Here is a 21,525-nt window from a genome sequence, read left to right as displayed (position 1 = left end):
AATTTTTTATCACATGCAGATTTTGAATGTCTATACATATTTAATACTCATATATTTATTTTCATCAGTGAGATATATAATCACATGTGTATTTGGTATTTGTTAGGGCAGAAAATACCCTATTTAAATATTTAATGTTTATTTCTCATCACACTGTCTCTAGCTGGCTGCATGATCCAAAAAGCTCATTATTTCAATAAGACTTTTTATTCGCAGTTGGAGATTGAAACAGGTTTTTCAGTTATTCATTTTATGTCAGGACTAAAAGGGAACCTCAAGAATTTCCCAGAGTGAGGTGAAACCTAAAAATTGATAAATAATTGAAGAGCAGGACCATTGTATTGTATTTGTTTAATGACACTGTTTTTGAGGGTTGGCTTAACAAAGGAAATGCATGGTTCAAAGTTGTCAAGTACAGCTAGTTGAAATAAATACTTTGAGTAAGACAGATGCTGGTGATTTTGTAACATTTGAGTTACATTACATTAAAGAGAAAAGAAGCCCTTCAACATATATTACACAGTTGGCATCTGTGTAGGCCACACAATTAGTGTAATAATCATTTCATTAAGATCCTAGACGCAAGGGCGAATCATTTCTATGTTTAAAACAATAATATGTCACAGAGAAGACAGAAAATGAACATATTTTATTTTGTGCTGCCTTCAGTGACTCTAGTTACATCTCACACTAATCAGCCTTTGATCATTTATTATGTACAAAATCGGATGAAAATGTGATTATACATGTCACACTTTGCAGGCCTCTGAAGTCAGGACAACAATCTGTCAATGACATGCCGACTTATAAACATCTTAAACTGTATCATCTCCGTATTAAGGGGTTCCCGTTAGATATTAACTGTGCCCAAATTTATATTAATATACATGGAAATATACAATAAGGTGTATTAAACGTATAATGTATATATGTCATGTGACTATGCATACAGTTTACAGGTATGTGTGAACACAAGCAGATGTAGGTCTACGTGTACATGTAGAACATAAACCCCCACATCATCACGTGTTCCCCCAATGGAAATCATTAGAAGCTGGAGTGGGTGGAACATCTGCCTTTTATCACACAGCTGTACCCCATGGCATTAAAGCACTCCATGAGGTTTCACACCTTCATGTCAGCTAGCTTAGTTCATTTAAATGTTGAGCCACCTGAGCGGCTGAAATGGCAACTGTGGCAAGTTTTATTCGCCGTAGCTGGCTAGCCAATTAAGCTAACGTGAGCTTCCTGAATTGGTTGAAATAATTTTAAAAGAAAAATTCCAAAATAATAAATAAATAAATAAATTAAATATGTACTTGATGGCTTAATGCATGATACTTTGCTAGAAGACTGAGGCTAAAGAATTCTTCTTGTATTGCAGAGCTAGTTAGTTTTATATGCGGGAAGGAAAAAATCTAAGATTGGACGATTATTTTGCTCAGTTTACGATGAGAAGAGAAGAAAGATAAATGTTACATTTTATTATTTGTATTTTCAAACAGTATGATTCACTTTTACCAGCACAGGAGGAACGACTTAACAGTATGTTTGGCGTTGCTAATGCTATGCCAGATAATGAACACTGACGTGGTGATATGACAGCTCCCCACGAGTGACGCCAAATCCTCTCAATCGCCCCCTGTTGGCTGTCTGCAGTATAGGTCATGAACCCCGGCCCCTTTATGTTGGCACATAGGCCATACAAAAACTTGTAGTAGCTCAAACGTCAAATACATTTCAAATTGTAAAAGTGGTTTCTCTCATTTTATGTCGTTCTTATCGTGCTGTGTTATGTTTAAGAATCTATTTTTCGGATGAGTTTGAAATCGTCATAACACCTGAAAATGTAATACAATTTGCACTTAAAGCAATGTTGTATAGAAATTGGCATTCTGACTGATATTGTAATAACTTTATCCCGTGGCCCCCACTATCCAGTCACTGGCTCCAAATTAGGTCGCCAGCGCAAGATGGCAGCAGCTGTATCTGAGATATTTTGTCTTCATTTTTGTACAGTGGGGAGAGCGTCGTCCATTTATATACTGTCAGTGATAATGACCATCAGATCACCACCCTCCAAACTCTTTATATATAAAGTGTCCCTCTGACTACAGCACTATGTGCACCATTTGTGCACGTGGAGAAATACAAATCTTGACAGACTGGTTATTTATCTGGTTATTTTTCCCATGCTATGACTGGGAAATGGCTATTTGAGGGAGAGGTTTAACGGTGGATTCTATAGAAATAAGAAAAGTAAAACAAAACAATAAACCATTAAAGGTGCAATATGTAAGAATTTTACTTGAAAGCATTAAAAAAATAACTTAAATTATCCACAGAGTGTGAAGGAATAACCATTTTGACATTATGACATCTATATATTGTGTTGCATTGTATCTACTGAAGTTAGTTTGCTAACTAACTAGCCCTGGCTCCAAACTCCCAATCGGTACGGCTAGCTGCACGGCTAGCTGAGCTAGCTAGCTAACCACAGCTACATTTGGCAGCAGTTAACGTTCTCTGTTGATACACTCTAGTTGTTTTGAGTATAAATTTGACTAACTGCAACATATTGCACCTTTAATCAAACCATTCATAATTAGAGGGTAGTATTAGGGAATAAATCTTTGTTGTATCTGTGATGCAATTATATTACTTGGCACCAAGGATCTTTCTGCATGCACGAAAAGAAACAGCTGTTCATGTATGACAAGAGTATTTGATTACTGATTTGATACCTTCTAAAAAAAAATGTACCAGCTGCTCTTCAATTATAAACACTGTACCAACAATGTCAATAACAATTACTTAAGTCAATGTTTATATGTAATCACTTAATTAGAAGTGTGCTTTCTATCTGACCTAATTCAAATGTCCTTTTGTTTCGCTCACACGACTGTGGAGAGAGAAACCTGCGAGCAGAACATTCACACAACAAAGTCAGGGTGTTTAATTTAAAACTCATCTCGCTGACTTTACCGAAGCATCGCTATGTGTCAACAAAAGGTGAGAGGCGTGTATTTTTAGGACTGGAGCTTTTCTTCCTGAACCAACATCTTTGGAGAATTTCTTTCCCTAAAATTATTAATAAAGATTGGCACCACCAGCCAGCAGCTTTTTAAGAAATTGCTGCTGTGGAGTAGAGCTTGGTGGTATTGATTAAATTGGATATTGACTAGCTTCCCAATTTCCTGTGGTCCTTCATATAAAAACTTGATTACTACACAGGCAATCATCATCCAGTCTGATTGGATTGGCTCCTTCCACCCACCCATTCTCTCTCGCTGCCCTTCTCTCTGTTCTCTCTCAGGCCGATTGATTTCTTTGCCTCTGCATCCTCTGGACCCCTCTGTGTGCCTCAGACCAGAAAGCAATGTATTAAGTGCTTGTTTGGATCAATCTAATGTGCAGTGATAGCACATTCACAAACTGCTGACCGGCCGGCGAAACTCATTAATTTACCATATAGTGTTTTCCAAAGAGCCCGGTGCTTCATGTAACATGCACAAACTGGACACCTGCAAAGCCTTCAGACTCAGTGCAGCGAGGAAATATTATTGTAGCGAGGGTTGTCAAGTGATTAGAATAGAAGTTCAATTTTCCAACCAGGCGTGGAAATTTGTCTTCTGAGTCACCTCAGACACAGCAAGTAAACATCACACTACATCCATAAAAACACAATCGACAACAATACAGAACACACACAAACACACATATACCTCCTGTGCGTCCTGTGCTGTATCGTAGGCAACTGGACTTGTTTCAGTTTCGTGAAGACGTCTCAACTCTCAAGAGGCTTCTTCATTTTTGTTCTTGTTCATAACCACAGTACAGAAATTGCCAAAAGTATGCCTGCTGACTCATAAGTAATCAGAACAAAATTGATAATTTTATGCCTTGTACCATACAAATATACTTTTCTTCCTAGAATAGCTCTGCCTGATCTTATGTGGTACAGTTTAGCAACTATAAATACCATAATTGAGTATGTAATTTCTAATATCACTGTAAAATATCCATCCCATAGCTTTTGACTTTGCTATGTTGTATAACACCTTGTTGAAACAAACTTTTAACATATCATGTAATAACGTACAGTCTTCTGAAGATCGTCAACAATAGGTTTATGATGTTTTTCTCTTGTGTAACATTACATTGACTGTCATTGCATCCTGTGCGAGGAACCGAAAAGAGAATTGTGTGCCAGTCACAGTTGAAAGCTGAACAGATTTGGCCTATTTTTCATAAACCAACCACATCGGGATCACTACACACTGCCCGGTGTCACTTTACTACCAAGTAACAAGAGGCCATGGACAGTTCACAGCCACAAATCCACCACACGAGTTCTCCATTGCTCTCATTCTCGCAAACAGAGAGAGATGCTCTGGTTTACCTAGCTCTGAGCCTTCAAATGATGCCTGTTGTAACTCCAAGATAATGAATTATTCAGTAACTCCAAACTATGAGTTAATGTCTAATTTTAGACGTCTGTCCTTCTCTGTTTCTGAAGGGCAAACTTTCCCATGAATGTGGCAATGAAAGTATCGGACCAAAAGAAAAGATCAGTAAAAGCCCCTTTTCTGCCTTAACGCCTCTGTGCACCAGATTTATTGCTTTTTATTTTTTCATCCTGCAGTAACTTAGCCCCTGAAGACTGTAGCACAGTGGGAAAAAAAGTATGTTCTCCTGTCTTTGTGTTGGTTTTCTCTGGTTTCCCCCACTATCACAAACATGTATGCAATAGGTTAAGTCTTCTGTTAAGTGCCCTTGACCAAAGCACTGGCTTAGAAGTTTGTGTTTGTCCTCGGGCGCTGTGCAGTTGCTGCCCACTGCTCCTAATTAGGATGGGTTGAATACAGAGAGCGACTTTACCTAGGGGGATCAATGAAGGATGATTTCACTTAACTTATAACGCCAAAATTTAGAGAGGTCGGCTTCAGGAAAACGGCAGACACATAGCGCACTGCATGATATTAACCTTTTTTTTTGTTAATCTTTTCTTTTCTTTTTTTTCTTTAATCAGAAAATACGTTTTTTTAAAAGCTAAAATTTTGGACCCACTGTTCAGGTTTTGGGGAGTGACTCGGGTCACTTGTCTGTTAATGTATTTTGAAAAATACAATGGTTGGACTAAAATGGTCACTACAGAATTGGTTTCATTGTTATTCTTCACAGATGATATCCCAGACTCCACTGATTGGCTATTCCGCAAAACCTAATGAAACGATGGATTATCACTTCCTACTAAGGAATGATGTCTATACTATTGATCTGTTCTTTAATTAATTGAATTTTAATCTGTATAAATGAAGTGCTTTATGTCACCATTAAATGCTGGTTGTACAGTATATCTTCAAAAGGTGTAAACGTAAAGGAAACATGTGGTCCTCTTCAACTTTTGTTATTCATTTATTTATCTGTTTGTTCAAAAACACAAACATTTTGCCATCTGATGCTTCAAGTGACCACACAACAGACAGCAGCTTACAGATGGCATGGTTCAGGCCTGCTGCAACATAATTCATATCAGGTTGTGCTTCACAGTTCCTGCCAGCTGTGCAAACATCTGCTGTAATTTGACATAATCAATGAAAATACCACTGGTGTGTGAGATAATGTTGTTTATACAAACTCCAATGACTTTGATCTTTAAACCTGAAGAGAGAGGTATATATTTCTGTAAAGGTAAAGAAGGTTTTTTGATCTTGTGTCCTTTCAGGCATTAAAAATGTAATTCAAAAGAGCTGAATGTTAAATAGTTTCCACACTTCTCAAAAAATGCTTTTAAAAACTGTTTGCTTCCTCTTGAACGTAATTCATTTTAGCTTTTTTATGAGCTTATAATGGTTGTCAAAGACCCTTTTAGAGACTCCATGTGAAGATGTGAACATATTACGTGCTGTGGCAGCACTGACAGCAGGGACCGTTGTGCTCTTCTATCAGCTGAAAGCATGTTGTCCTATTATACTGTATATACAGTGAGCAGATGGTGCCCTTTGATGCTGTGCTTGGTGTATAATTAAAGGCTTCCTGTGACCCAGTAGTCCATTTAAATGTCCATCTAAATACTAAGGTGAGACAAACAGGGAAATCTTTCATTTTCCTTACCATGGTAACTAAAGCAGTGCATATAGTATCACCCAAGAGACCGTTGGCTCTGAATAGAATGCGGCAATAGATACACAAACACAACCCTCGTCTTTCCTGTGTATCATCTGCACTTCTAACAACACACTTTTTCTTCACAATAAGAAGACCTACCGCTGTTGAAAGTGAAAATACTTGTTCTCATTCAAAGCTCATTGGAGTTGAAATAACACTTCTCGTCCATTGAGGTCATTAGATACGAAGAAATACGCGACCGAGGTGCTACACATGTCAAGCATTCCCACACGGATCATTAATGGAGGCAGATTTACACACTCAAACTTATTTGTAATTTTCTGAAACAACAGGTTAGAACTGGACAAAAGCAGGCTTTTCATTTAAATTCTGCAGCCATCAATTTGTTATGGCTAAAATGGAAACTTTATGAAAGGGGTGTTGAATTTGGGCTTAATTAATGGATACATGACATCCTGCTAAAGCACTGAGGCTGAAACTGTGGGTCCCAAGCAAAAAGTCAGCATCTCCACCAGTTGGTGATCCATGCGGAAGAGATGGAGATAAAGAAACAGCATTGTTTTCATGTAGAGAGCGGACGTCATGACGTCATGTCAAAGCTAGTATCTGTTCCACTAGCGTCTGTGTCTTTGTTGGTCTTTCTGAAAAAATGAAGCATGTCCCTGGGATTTACTGTTCACATCCCATCTGTGACCAAGAGTCAAGAGTGACTAATCGATGTGTTTGGCAAACATAACACTTGGGTAATATCTCAGTAAACAAGTTTGGCTAGGATTGATGGCGTGTACTCCCCCAGGGAAGATGTGCCTCTTCCAATCAAAGAGGATGGGTCAGTGTGAGAAGTTAACATCATAATGTGTAATCTGGTCTGAATAAACCTGGGAAGGACCGTCACAATGGTAAATATTCTTGCCGTCTCTCTCCTCTATTCATTGATGGTTGCTCCAGTTTGACATAGATCTCCATTATTCTGCTTTGATCATCTTTCTTTCCTGTCCTCTGTGTTTAATCCTTGAAGGTAGCCCGCTATTCCCTTTCTTTGCATTCTTTGCTGCCGTACATTTGTTCGTATTGTACAATATGTCCATATGAACTTACACAGGTAGGCACCCTTCACTAGGATCAGCTCAAGACTCTACTCCTTTCCTCCATGTGAACCCAACCTGAGCTGTGGAAACCATCAATATACAGAATAAACATCACATCACCATTATTTGAACTATGTTAATAATTTCATTGGTACATTTAAATGATTTTCATCATTGTGAATTGTGTGTGATATATTCTCTGATACAACACAAATAACTCTACTTTGAATCTGATGCTGGCTCTGAAGTGATACTTTTCAAGCTGGATGTAAGTTTACTGCATGCTGTGCTCCTGGTGGTATAAATGGACACAACATCAACAGTAGTAATTACTGTACGGTTCTATATATAAGTGCTATTTATAAAGCTTAGAACACTAAGCTTCTGCTGTGGAGGTCTTTCTTCAGCTCACCTTTTGAGGTTCTAGTTTCCAGTGTTGCTGTATGAGATTGCGTCATACTGTATGTTTTTGTTATTTTGTCGTAAGGGTATTTATTGCATGGTTGTTGTGTATTATTGTGTTTTATTTTACCTCTGTCCACCCTCTGCACAGACACACATTTCATATCCTTTCTATGCCTTTTAGAAGATCTAAAATTGGTGCAGTGGCCCTTTTGTGTTGTTATCCAGCCCTAAATCCTTCCCTTTGTCACTGCCAAGCATTTCAACCACAACAGAGTTGCTGGTATTGAATTCACGGGTTCTGATGTGATGAAAATCGCTGCATGATTTTATTCGTCACGGCACTTTTACGTCCTTGGAGCAGATTTAATGCTGGCCATCAGTGATGATTGTGTGAAAGGAAAATGCAGATGAACTGTCTAGACAGAGAGTGAAAGCAATCATTGTGGCTCTGAGTAATATATAGAAATATCCTTTAACAGCGGCAACTAACAGGGCACACTAATTATAAATCATTTTTATGGTTTATTTTAGCCTTGTTTAAGTGGGTGAAAACGGCAACTCCTGTACAGTCTAAAACAAATGCAATACAACAGCCTTACAGCCTCTGTAGGGTTTAATTGAGACTCAGAACAAAAAAATCTGATTTGTTTGTTATATCTGATGCCTTGAGTGAGTCGTTGTTGTCTTGGATGGCATTAATTGCACATACAATAACTTTTTGAAGCATCAAGATGTGCTTCCTCCGATGCTCCAGACAGCATCAAACACATTTTTTCAGCTCAGTCCAACAGGAACTATAGCTGTTAACAGCTTTAAAAGACTGAAAATGATCAACTGAAGAGATTTAATGTGACACATCATGTGCAGAGAGCAGTGCGTATAATTTCCAGCGAGTCACATCTTGTCCAAACACAAAATGACTTTCAGAGGTCACTGAAGTCATCTGGATAATTATATTCAGGCTGAAACAGACTGACCATCACTGCCTGATGAGGGGGAAATAGTCTGCACCCTCCTCCTTCTCCGACTGGTGCCAATCAAAAGAAATTATGGGCGAGGTAAACCCGCAAGAGTGGAAATTGAATAGAAGTGTGTTTTGATTGAATATGCCCATCCCAATTACGTTGTACCTCTCAGGCATCCGAGTTCTCATTATTTCACCTTCCCATCAGAGTGTGTTTCTTCATCAAGGGAAGCAAGTGGAGTGTCTCAGCGAACCCCTTGAATTTCATTAGAAGGCTTATTTTTTTGCTCATCCAATTTTAAAGCCTGTTGTGTGTAGTCTCCAAAAATGGAAATGTAGTAGTCAGGTAGAGAGAGGTTTAGCTTGCCAGGTTCATTGATCCCTTTCAGTTTGTTCCTGTCTGTGAAGCCAGTCAGCTTCTTACAGTGACATTTTTGTAGTCGTTGTGCTACATCTTTAGTCCTTTTGTATTTTATAACAATCTCTTTTATAGTGTTAATGTGTTTTCAGTGTTTTTTTTAATTCTAAAATAGAGTGAAAAAGTAAGTAAACTCCTGCACACTGACTGACAAAGACTGAAATGTAGCCCCGACAGTCCCCGGTGGCCCCATAGAAAAGATGAGGGGAGGTGGGGTGTGCTGCTTTCCGAGCTTTGATATTGACCAGATGTTAATTTTCCAACAAGTTATTCCTCTTCCTTTAACTCTTTAACCTTATAAAACTGCAGCTATAACACCTCTGGTAAAGCAAAAACCTGACCTTTGTGTCATCTGGTGAATTTTGTTTTCAAGTGTGGAATAGGCTTATTGTTGCCCCTTGTGGCCAATGAGAGAACAACACCCATTACAACCTTGGTTTTCACTGAATATATCTGAATATGAGAGTTGCGGCACTCCCATAGACCCCTGTTGGAATCGGAGGATGCGGAAGTGAAACTTGTCATGAAGGCAGCAGATAGTCCCAAACATTGAATAGTTCCAGCACTGAACCCTGTTCATTTTTAGTGTTTCCCAGTTTTCCACTATTGACCAAACTTAACTCTCTTGGCTTAAATTGAGCAGTTGCTAACACAAGGATGACGTCAGACTGTGAGTAATTCTGACCACAGAAGCACAAGAAGAACATGAACATTTACACATTCTGTAAAACGGTGGTGGAAGAAGAACTCAGATCTTTACTGTTAGCAAGAGTAACAATACTACAGTGGAGAAATACTGTTACAAGTAGAAGTCCTGAGCATTGGCATCAAAATATACAGTAATAGAAGTAAAAGTACCATGGCTTTTTGCATAATGTATGTTGTTGAATTCATCAATGCAGCTGGAAAAGGCGGAGCAATTAACTACATATACTGCTGACTGTCTTGTGAATCATCTGACTAACCACCCCACCTGCGTTTAACACATAGCAAAGCTGCTTCCCTGATCTTTTCTCTGGAGATATCCAGGACTGTCTCACACGCAGTGGATGAACTGGAATGAGGCCTCTTTAATACATTTTGTGTTCCCAGCGTCTGCAAGTAATCAAGATCTTAATTCGAAATTAAAAGTTTTCTTCAAGTATTGTTTTAAAGTGAACTGAAAAAGGAGCAGGTACACTGACTAAAGCGTTTTAGATCCAAACTCATACTGTGTCCTACTTACTGTGTGTCAGATGCTATTTGTTTTCCCAACAGATTTTTTCTTTTTTTAAAAATTATTAACGACAAACGTGTGATATTTTTTCAGTCAGACTTAAAGTAAAGTAAAACAGAATGACTAGAACAGGGCCTGAACTGTAGCGCCCTTACAGCATATAACAAGGAGCGCAAAAGGCATCATTCAGACCTCTCTGCCCTCCATTCAGGACATTTTCCACAAATGCTGCATCTGTGAAGTCTCTTGCGTTATCAAGGACCTCTCTCACTCTTCCCACCGCCTCGCTCTTTCACGGCCATCTGGTCGGGGGATTTACAGCCAGGATGTCAAAGTGCTAGAACCCAGGCAATCTATGCTTTGTTCCCCCAAGTCCCAAATAAACATTTGTTATGGTGTTTTCCTTTTCTTTTACCACTGAGCACTTTTTTTGTTTTAGGTTGCACTGGTGTCCCTGATTTTTTTTCCTGCCTGTTTGTGCTTCAAGACTGTATGTACCACTGAATATGGGGAAACAGCCTGATGTACTACTAGTGTGCTTTAACATTTATATGTAACTGGCAAGTTGCAAAATGTTCTTAATTAACATTTTTGCGAATAAGCCAGCCCAGTCACAAGGGTAAAACGATTCCTAAAAACAGTGTGAAGTTTCAACATATCTATGGTTTGCAGAAATGTAGGTCGCCAATATTTATTCTGGTGAACGATTTATTATTCTTGGTGACAATGTGTCTTATTTGCTTGTATTCTCAAAGCACTTAAGGTGAGGGAGGTTTAGTCTGTAATGGAGGCATGAGAGCAGATAAATGGTGCCAGGCTGCCAACCTGACTGGATCACCAGTCAGCCTTCATTTTCTTTGAAGATTTTGTGCCTGGTGGTGAACACCAAAATTGCATAGTTAAAGTTTACAGGGAACTGATCCAAACACAGATGGTGTCTTTATTCTCCAGTCATTATATTGTGCAAAAAACATTTACTTTATAATGATTTGTTGAAGCAAAATGTCACCGAATGGAGTGACTGAGACAGGGTGCAAGACCACAATGTTTTTCTGAGGGGAGCGACCACCACAACCAACAGAGACCAGAGGGGAGTTTCTTCTAAAAACATGTATTTTATTACAACAATCAATAAAAAGATACTTTTAAGAGTCCAGATAAAAGAGTCCAATGTGTTTTGCTGATGGGTGAGGGACGTGTTGAGCTCTTGGGCAGCAGGCCTCAATACCGCGTGCAGTCAGTCACTTTAGGAGGAGAAAGGAGAACACAAGGTAACCCTCAGGATGTTTAGTCCATCAGTCTTCAGCTGATTTGGCTTACGGGGCATCAAACAGTTTTGGTGGGGATGGGATTGTTAATACTTCAACCGAATAAACAAAAGCCAACACAGGGCGGGTCAAAACAAATAAAGTAATTAAAGGTTAAAGAAATCAATTTCACTACAACTCAAAATAATCCCCATCCAAACTATTGAGCCAGTGCAAGCAATTGCTGCTATAGGATTCCTTGGCTAAGAGAGGGATAGAAAGGGTACTTAGCTGGAGGAAGGGTGGAACGCGTCCCCACCCTTCCACTGTCTCCCACGGCTTCCCTCTCTCGCACTGTGCGTCCTCTTGGTCGGCCTGGCGTGCCGATGGCGTCCTCCCTCTGTGCAGCGGTGATTCCTGGCGCTCCACAGCCGCGTTAAGTGCTCTCAGGTAGACTCACTCGTCTCCAGCCGTGACGACCGTCAGGTTGCACTCGATCCTTCCTGGCGTTCCTGCCCGTGTCCCTCGTCCGTGTCAGCTGAGCTGCTCCACGCTGCCCTCCTCACCGCTTGCTGCTCCTGAATGAAAAAGAGTGAAGCACCCACAGCCCTCCCCCCAGCGCTGCACAATTACACACGTGCAAAGCATCAGGTAATTAGTGCTGCAGGTACGCAGGCAGACACACCCACACACTCTCTCAACCTGTCATCCTGTGACACTCCCCCAAACCAAAAGGTTCTAGTCCCGAGAACCATTCGCCCATGCATTCGTTCATTCATTCATTCATTCATTCATTCATTCATTCATTCATTCATTCATTTATATCTAAGTGGGGGGTTACCCAAGTTGGGCCTCTGGGAGCGTCTTGGTACCGGGCCAGGCTCTGGCTCCTCCGCTGCCCCACCTCGACCCGTCTGGAACATCAACCCCCAATTTGACAAAGGCGGCTGAAGGGCTCTTTGACTGGCAGGTTGAGACGGCTCTGGCGTGGGATACAGTAGGCAGGGGCGGAGGTGGTTGCGATGGAGGATGCGCTCTGGCCCGCCCTTCCCCTCTGGTCTGATCTTGTAGACCGGGAGGCTTGCATGATGCTGTCCAACCACCACGTACGCTTGATTTTCCCACCGGTCGCTCAGCTTCCCTTTGTTCCGTCTTCTGTGATCCACCACCAGAACTCGTTCACCAGGCAGCAGTGGAGCATCACAGGCAGTCTTATCGTACAGTCTCTTGTTTTTCTCAGCTGCCTGTTTGAGATTCTCAGATGTCTTGTTATAAGCATATGACAGCTGTTCTGCATGCTTCACAACCCATTCAGCAGTAGTCATTGTTTCCTGCACCCCTGTTGTACTGGTCACCATCTCAATAGGCAGCCTAGTATGACGGCCAAACATCAGGTATGTTGGTGCATATCCTGTAGAACTATGAATACTGTTGTTGTAAGCATGGACTAATCCAGGTAAGTATTCAGGCCATCTGTTCTGCTTCTCTCCTTCAAGGGTGCCAAGTAAGTTTAACAGAGTCTGGTTGAATCGTTCACATCCCCCATTCCCCTTGGGATGGTATGGGGTGGTGTGACTCTTGCGACAGCCATAAATGTTACACAACTCTAAGATCACTTTTGACTCAAAATTTGGGCCTTGATCTGAGTGTAGAGTCTCTGGACAGCCAAAGGGCTGTATGACATGGTTCCACAGGGCACGGGCAGTGGTTATGGCTGTCTGGTCAGAAGTGGGAATAGCCCAGGCGTACTTAGTGAATAGATCTGTTATAACTAAGATGTTTTGATAACGATCAGTGGGACGGCTCAAGGTTAGAAAATCCATGGAGACAATATTCAACGGTGCTTTAGACACAATAGGTACTAATGGGGCCCTGATCTCTGGCTTAGCCTTTCGTAGTACACACCTGGGGCAAGTTTGAGTCCAAGAACTTACAGTCTCTCCCATACCTGGCCAGTAGAATTTCCTTCGGAGAAGCGACATCGTCCTTTCTACGCCTTGGTGACCTGTTTCTGCGTGGTAGGCCTCCCACAGGGTCTTTGTCTGGGCCGACGGCACAACCACCTGCTGGAGAGTCTCATGAGTTACAGAGTCTTTTATATTACGGCATACCACACCATCTTTCAGGCTAAGCCTTTTCCAATGGTTCAACAGTCTTTTTACCGCTTCAGGGAGTTTAGCACGTTCAGGGGCCCTAGGTAACCAACCTCTGTGCAGATACTCCCTCACTGTTTGGAGTGTGGCGTCCTCTCCTTGTAGCTCCTTCCAACGACTCGGGTCCCACCCCCAGCCTGGGAGTGCAGCCTCTGCTGGAGTCCCGGGGGCTGTCACTGCACCGACCAGCAAATACTCCTCGTGCACTGGTTCTGTTGGGTCCTGTCCTGGGTGTGGAATAGGCAGTCTGGACAGTACATCTGCATTAATGTGGTCCCTTCCTGGTCTATACTTTAGGGTGTAATCAAAATTGGCCAATTGGGCAGCCCACCTCTGTTCAACAGCTCCCAATTTTGCTGTTTGCAAATGCACAAGTGGATTGTTGTCAGTTACCACAGTCACTTTTGCTCCCCACAGATAGTCTTTGAACTTTTCCACAACAGCCCATTTCATTGCAAGAAGTTCGAGTTTAAATGAACTGTAATTAGAGTCATTACGTTCTGCAGGGCGCAGGCTGCGGCTTGCATAAGCTATAACTTTTTCTTGCCCATTCTGTTCCTGTGCCAAGACTGCCCCCAAACCTAAGTGGCTGGCATCAGTATAGAGAGTAAAAGGGAGCGTGAAGTCAGCATATGCCAGAATTGGGGCTTTTAGCAGTTCTTGTTTTAGCGACTGAAAGGTTGTCTCACACTCATTAGTCCAGTTAATGGGCAACGACCCACCCCTTTGTTTACGCCCTCTACCCACCAACAGTTCATGAAGGGGTTTAGCGATTTTAGAAAAGTCTTTAATGAAACGCCGGTAGTAGCCTACAAATCCGAGAAAGGAATGTACCTGCTTTGCTGTTGTTGGTGGGTTCCATCCTTGGACTGCAGCCACTTTCTCGGGGTCAGGCGAAACACCTTGTCCACTCACCACGTGTCCAAGGAACTTCACTTCCTTCTGGAAAAACTGACACTTTTCTGATCTCAGCTTAAGGCCATAGTGTGCCAGGGACTGGAAAACTGTCTCTAGATGGTGAAGATGTGTTGTAAAATCAGGAGAAAAGATTACTACATCATCAAGATAAACCAAGGCAGATTCAGTTAATTGGTTACCCAAACATCTTTGCATCAGTCTCTGGAATGTTGCTGGTGCATTGCATAGCCCAAATGGCATCCGTTCAAACTGAAAAAGACCAAGTGGGGTGGTGAAGGCTGTCTTCTCCTTGTCTCTCTCCTCTAGCTCTACTTGCCAGTAGCCGCTGGCGAGATCTAATGTAGTGTACCATTCGGCTCTGGTCAGACTGGTGAGGGAATCTTCGATGCGTGGGAGGGGGAATGCATCCTTGTGTGTCACACTATTAAGTTTGCGGTAATCTACGCAGAACCGCCAGGCACCACATTTCTTCTGGACTAGGACAATTGGTGCAGCCCAAGGACTGCAGCTCTCCTTGATAACACCTTTGTCCAACATACCTTGTAACAGGGTGCGCATCTCCTTGTAGAGGGTAGGGGGCAGGGGTCTGAACCTCTCTCGAATAGGGGCAGCATCACCTGTAGGAATATGATGTTTAGCAATGTCAGTGCGGCCATAGTCTTCCTCATGAGCTGAGAATATGTGTTGCCACTTAGCCAAAAGTTGTTGAAACTGATGTTGCTGTTCCTCACTCAGGTGGTCACTCTGTGGTGGAGGGATAGTCAATTTGTTTGTCTCCTGACCAACCTGGACAGCCCCCACCTCTACTACCCCAGGACTCACTTCCATGAGGGACACATCAGCGCCCTCTCTCACACTTAATGGGTCAACAACAGAAACTGTTGCCAACTTTTGGAGTCTGTATAGAGAGACTGGGTAGGGGTTAACATTACGTACTCTCACAGGGACCCTCCCCCCTTTCACTGTCACCAAAGTCCTCGATACCTCAACTCCGATGTCTCCTCCAAAAGGCTCCACGAGGGCACAGTGGTTCTTGAGGTGCGATGGAGCTGACACTCTGGCCCACAGTAGGGCCTCACTCTGGGCTGGAACAGTCACAGCATAGCGGCAGGCCACCCGAGCGGTGCCATCCCACTGTTCCCTCGTCGTGGCAGCCTGGACTCTCCTACAATCTGTGAACACATTGTCCCACTCTTTCCCAAAATTTTGCACCTGGGGGTTAGGGCAGAGTCTGTCTTGATTTTTGAACAGTTGTTCCCAACATCCCAAGATTACATTCATCCCCATAAGGGCTTTATGTTCTTTTAAACAGTCATCTTTCACAATTACAATCCCACGTGATGGCACTGTTACCCCCCCAACAATGAAATCTGCAACCATATATCCAACATAAGGGATTTCAAGTCCATTGGCAGCCCGTAAGGTTAACCAAGGGAGATCTCCATTATTTGTCTGTTTACCTTTGAAAAGTTCTTTACATAGGTTTTCACTAAATAGTGTGACCTGGGAGCCCGTGTCTACCAAGCATTTAACATCTATGTTGTCTACTTTAACCTCTGCTACAGGGCACGCTCTGGCAATGGTGGCTTCTGCAAGCTTGTGGATAGGGTCGCATTTGGGGGGTCCGGCCACTTGACCCACAGTGGCCGGTGCAACTAAAAATCCTGCGGGGCCTCTCTATGGGAACAGTGGCGTCTAATATGGCCTGGTTCCCCACACTGGTTACAAATTGGACGGCCACGTGGATCCCACTTAAAATCTTGGTTATTCGATGAGGTTCTAAACCTCTGTCTTGTCCTACCAGAGTCTTCTGAATAAGCCCTAGGCCGAGCTGTGGGTACAGGAGGACATGGAGGACCATTAATCTCTGCTCGCAACTCATTTACAAGTACTTTTGCTGTTTCAGTCAATTGTTCTTTAACTTCTTTAAGTATTTCTCTACGAAATTCTTGCTTCCAGTCAGCAGCACTATTTTGTGGAGAGGGGCTAGGCCTGTTTACAGCTAAGCACGAAGGCCCTGCTGGCCAGCTATCATCCTGTTCTTCTTCTAAGGCAAGAGATTCTAATTTTACCTCGTCGAATGATAGGGCTCGATGTTTCCTTACTTGACGCCTGAGCTCTTGCTTAATTGGCCCCTCTCGTAGTCCCATAATAAACTGGTCACGCAAAAGTATGTCGCTATGTTCCAGGCCTGCATCATCTTTGCGTTTCAACCTAAGGAACAATTCTCTGAGGCGGAGAGAAAAGGATCGAAGAGACTGGTTAGGTTCCTGCCTGCAATTAAAGAATTGAGCTCTTAGAACAGATACATGGGTCGAGTCTCCATACAGTGTAGACAATACAGCAAAGATTTTTCGTGGAGTATTTCTACATGTTTTCTCTAATGTCAAAATTTCCCTTTTTGCTTCACCATCTAAGAACCCCATTATCAAGTCTGCCTTTTGAGCATCATCAATTGACTGAAAGTTTAGCATCATCTCCATTTGTGCCTGCCATTCTCCCAATTTGACCTCTGAGCCCAGCCCACCAAACCTCTGTACCCATGGCATTCCCATTATGAAGGGCATCATTGTAGCTTGCTGATTAGCTGCCCCTCCTGCAGCCTGTTCCTCCCCTGGCATGTTGTGAGGTGTAGTCGCTCAAACCCTACAGAAACCCTGCCGACAACGCCAAAATGTCACCGAATGGAGTGACTGAGACAGGGTGCAAGACCACAATGTTTTTCTGAGGGGAGCGACCACCACAACCAACAGAGACCAGAGGGGAGTTTCTTCTAAAAACATGTATTTTATTACAACAATCAATAAAAAGATACTTTTAAGAGTCCAGATAAAAGAGTCCAATGTGTTTTGCTGATGGGTGAGGGACGTGTTGAGCTCTTGGGCAGCAGGCCTCAATACCGCGTGCAGTCAGTCACTTTAGGAGGAGAAAGGAGAACACAAGGTAACCCTCAGGATGTTTAGTCCATCAGTCTTCAGCTGATTTGGCTTACGGGGCATCAAACAGTTTTGGTGGGGATGGGATTGTTAATACTTCAACCGAATAAACAAAAGCCAACACAGGGCGGGTCAAAACAAATAAAGTAATTAAAGGTTAAAGAAATCAATTTCACTACAACTCAAAATAATCCCCATCCAAACTATTGAGCCAGTGCAAGCAATTGCTGCTATAGGATTCCTTGGCTAAGAGAGGGATAGAAAGGGTACTTAGCTGGAGGAAGGGTGGAACGCGTCCCCACCCTTCCACTGTCTCCCACGGCTTCCCTCTCTCGCACTGTGCGTCCTCTTGGTCGGCCTGGCGTGCCGATGGCGTCCTCCCTCTGTGCAGCGGTGATTCCTGGCGCTCCACAGCCGCGTTAAGTGCTCTCAGGTAGACTCACTCGTCTCCAGCCGTGACGACCGTCAGGTTGCACTCGATCCTTCCTGGCGTTCCTGCCCGTGTCCCTCGTCCGTGTCAGCTGAGCTGCTCCACGCTGCCCTCCTCACCGCTTGCTGCTCCTGAATGAAAAAGAGTGAAGCACCCACAGCCCTCCCCCCAGCGCTGCACAATTACACACGTGCAAAGCATCAGGTAATTAGTGCTGCAGGTACGCAGGCAGACACACCCACACACTCTCTCAACCTGTCATCCTGTGACAAAAACACTCTTCCATTGCCAGTTTATGTATTGGAAATTGTCAGAAGTGGCTTGGCATAAGATATTTACTTTATCAACCTGTCATGTTTCTGTGATTTGCTGTTTTATTTTGAAGTTTTACCCTCATGTGTGTTGCTTTTCAGTTCCTCCTTTTGTGTGATTTTCCTTTTCTGTTTTCATCTGTGTATTGTTTGTCAATCAGTGTGCTCCCTGATATCTTTGTTATCCATCCTGTGTTACTCAGTGTTTTACCTGAGCCACTCACTTGCATTATTCCCTGAGCCTCATCCAGTATTTGAGTGTCTCGCGTTTTGGTCCACAACCTTTTTACCAAAACGTAACAGAAACGCCCATCTTTTCCCAACCTTAACCTTAAATGCTTTTGTTGTCTAAACCTAACCAAGTCCTGTACTGTAACTCTTGAAGAGAACATTCCCATTGAACATTATCATCAAACAAACAAACAAACAAAGCAAATTAGTAGTATATAAAAACAATTTCTGGGATGTATGAACATTACTTTTTCGCCATTTTCATTTTCATCATTTAATGTCAAACAAAAAGCAAATGTTCAAAGTTTTCATATGGAAATTTAATTCCAAAAATATTCCACTGCAGATGTACTTGTGGCTCAACTTGCAGGATAATCTACCTGCAATAACTATTTATCCGACTAGATTACCTGACATTGCATTCCTCTAGCTAGCGCTTTTATCCAAAGTGCTTACACTTAGTGCGTTGAAGCATTTAGGTAAAACCTAAAATGCATGCAAAGAGTCACACAAGTACATCTGACTCTGAGAGAATACGTCATAGAGAAAAGGTTTTTACCTTTAAATTAATGGGCCAAATAAACTACTGCAAGGACGTTGGTGAGTCATATCACTTTGATGACCTCCAACCAAAAGAAGATGCAAAAGAGTTAGTATTCCTGCGATGATGACAAAAAAAGGAGCCTGTGCCATCAAACTGAACAACAGCCCATCCAGCACAATACAGATAAAGGTAGATACACAGTCTGCGGTGCTGGTAAGTTACATAATATCCTTACTGATAGGGAATGATGATTAAAGCTATAAAAAAATCTATAAATTCTTATTTTTTGTTATTAGAATTCAATTACTAAACAAATAGAACTACAAATTCATACGCTGTTGTGTTTCGCTCCACTGTTGCTAATGGAAAAGGCCCTTGAAGAGCCAGCTGTCGAGTGCGCCGGCTTCACGTGTAAAGCTGATGACAATGACTTCTCTAATTGTATTTCACATTAAAGTACACAAATGCGTGAAATGACATCGACGGTGATGCAATTATACATGGCGGCTCAATGCGAGAAAGGGCTTTCCAGTGCGGCTGATAGAACTAATGGAATGGAACCAGCAAATGGTGTACAGCTTCCACTTACAGGCCAAATTGGTCCTGTGGAGTTTCACATTTGTACATGTTGTGCGATTACAGCTGACATGCTGCGTGGGGAGCGTATAAATAAAACACAAGCCCACACACACATTCGTATGTACAGTTTTCAGAGTGTGAAGGGCATGGACATAAAACTATCAGACAGTCAGTGCAAACACGGCTGGTTTATCCTGTCCGTTTTCAATGACGCACAGAGAGGATTGTTTTTTGAAGACAGATGTACCCTTAAAACACTGGCTTTAAATGATGTCCTGCCAATTGGGAGTACTTGTTACATTTTGACCACAACTTTAAGGGGGGCCTGAGATGCTTCTCCTCAGCTGAGGAGAAACTCTGTTAATATAAAAGGAATAACCAGAAGCACTTCTGATGAAAGGAAAACTTCCGTTTCCCCTTTCAGCTTCGTATCCTGAGAAATCACATTCATATTGGACAATTCTGCACATCACAATTTATTGTCAATGTCCATGTGGCTCTTTGTGCAGTGAGGTTTAAAGTAAGAGTGTTAAGGTCAGGGTGGTTTATGGGCGTGCAAATGTTGGTGCAGTACATCTGATGGAGGAGACTGGATTTCACATCCTGTCACAGCAACTCAATCGCCAGAATAAATGTCGATGATATGTTGAAACTTTTGATTTCTTTATGTTGCAACTTTTGGCTTAAAATACCTGCTTTGGTTGCCACAAACATGGCTGGAAACTGTCCTGAGGTTTCCTTAAAGACATCCTGTGGTTTCATGCTTACAAATGATGAAACTCAGTCATGAACTGCGGTCACTGGCTTGGCAGACTTCTCACCTTTCTCTGCCAGCATCCCCTCTGTCTCCTGATATGGAAATTTGGTCATAAATGTAACATGACTGTAATATGATATGTATTGTAGAAAATATGTCAATATGGTAGCCACGTATGACCTGAACAATGTGTCCCCAGCCTTGATCATACTGTAGCTGCGATGCAAATACTGTATACTGTTGTCATGGTCATGTCATTTTTGTGTTATTTCATTTCTGCGTTTCATGTTTTCTCTGTATTTTTGTGGTGTTTGCCCTGTTAACCTCCTGTTGTCTTGTGCTCCTTCCCTGTCTTCTTTCCCTCCACACCTGTCTTGTATCTTATTAGCCCTTCACTGTTTTTCTGCGCATCAGCTCCTTCCCTCTTCCTAGTGTTTAGCCGCTCATTACAATCGCCTGTTTCTCCGCCTCACTCCAGCTGCACCTCACCCGCACTTTAATTTAGTTTGTATATAAGTGCAGTCATTAGGTCTTTGTCGAGTCATCTGTTGTGTTTCCTTGATCCTGCTTTTTGCCCGTTCCTTGTGTTGCCGTTGATCCTGAATAAATCTTCATCCATTGAGATTCCTGCCTGCTGTCTCCTGCATTTGGGTCCACCAGCGTGACAACTGTAGGTTGCAAATTTTGTAAAAATATAAAAACTTTGCCAATGAAAGAAATGTAGTGTTTTTCAGAATCATCCGATATCTTTTCTGCCACTTGGGTTAAATACCCACAAGGCTCCTCAAATAGATCCAAGTTAGAAATGAACGATGTAAGATATAAAAGCTTTTATTTATGTATTATGGTTTTGTTTAGTGTTCATTGTAACATCCAGGGGCAATCCACCAAATCAAAATCCTTGGATATTCTTGGTCAAAACAACCCCCACTCATTTCGACTGGCGTTCAATATGTGCTCAAACAACTGCTGAAGAGCACAAAATGCTATATTACTAAAAGAAGTGCTTCTAGCGCATTTCTCAGCTTGACAATGGACAGAAATATCCATCCATTTTGCTATAGCAAATTCAATTACTGTATGTTTGCTAATACAATGATTATGGCCAGAGGGGTAGACAGGCAGATGGATGGCCCCACCCTGAAGGCGAGAGTGATTGATGCCTCACACAGACGAAGAGTAAACATGATCGTGTT

This window comes from Pagrus major, chromosome 2 (genome assembly GCF_040436345.1).
Source record: "Pagrus major chromosome 2, Pma_NU_1.0".
Classification (NCBI taxonomy): domain Eukaryota; kingdom Metazoa; phylum Chordata; class Actinopteri; order Spariformes; family Sparidae; genus Pagrus; species Pagrus major.
The sequence above is the reverse complement of the archived record's forward strand: the minus strand, read 5'-3'. Positions refer to the sequence as shown.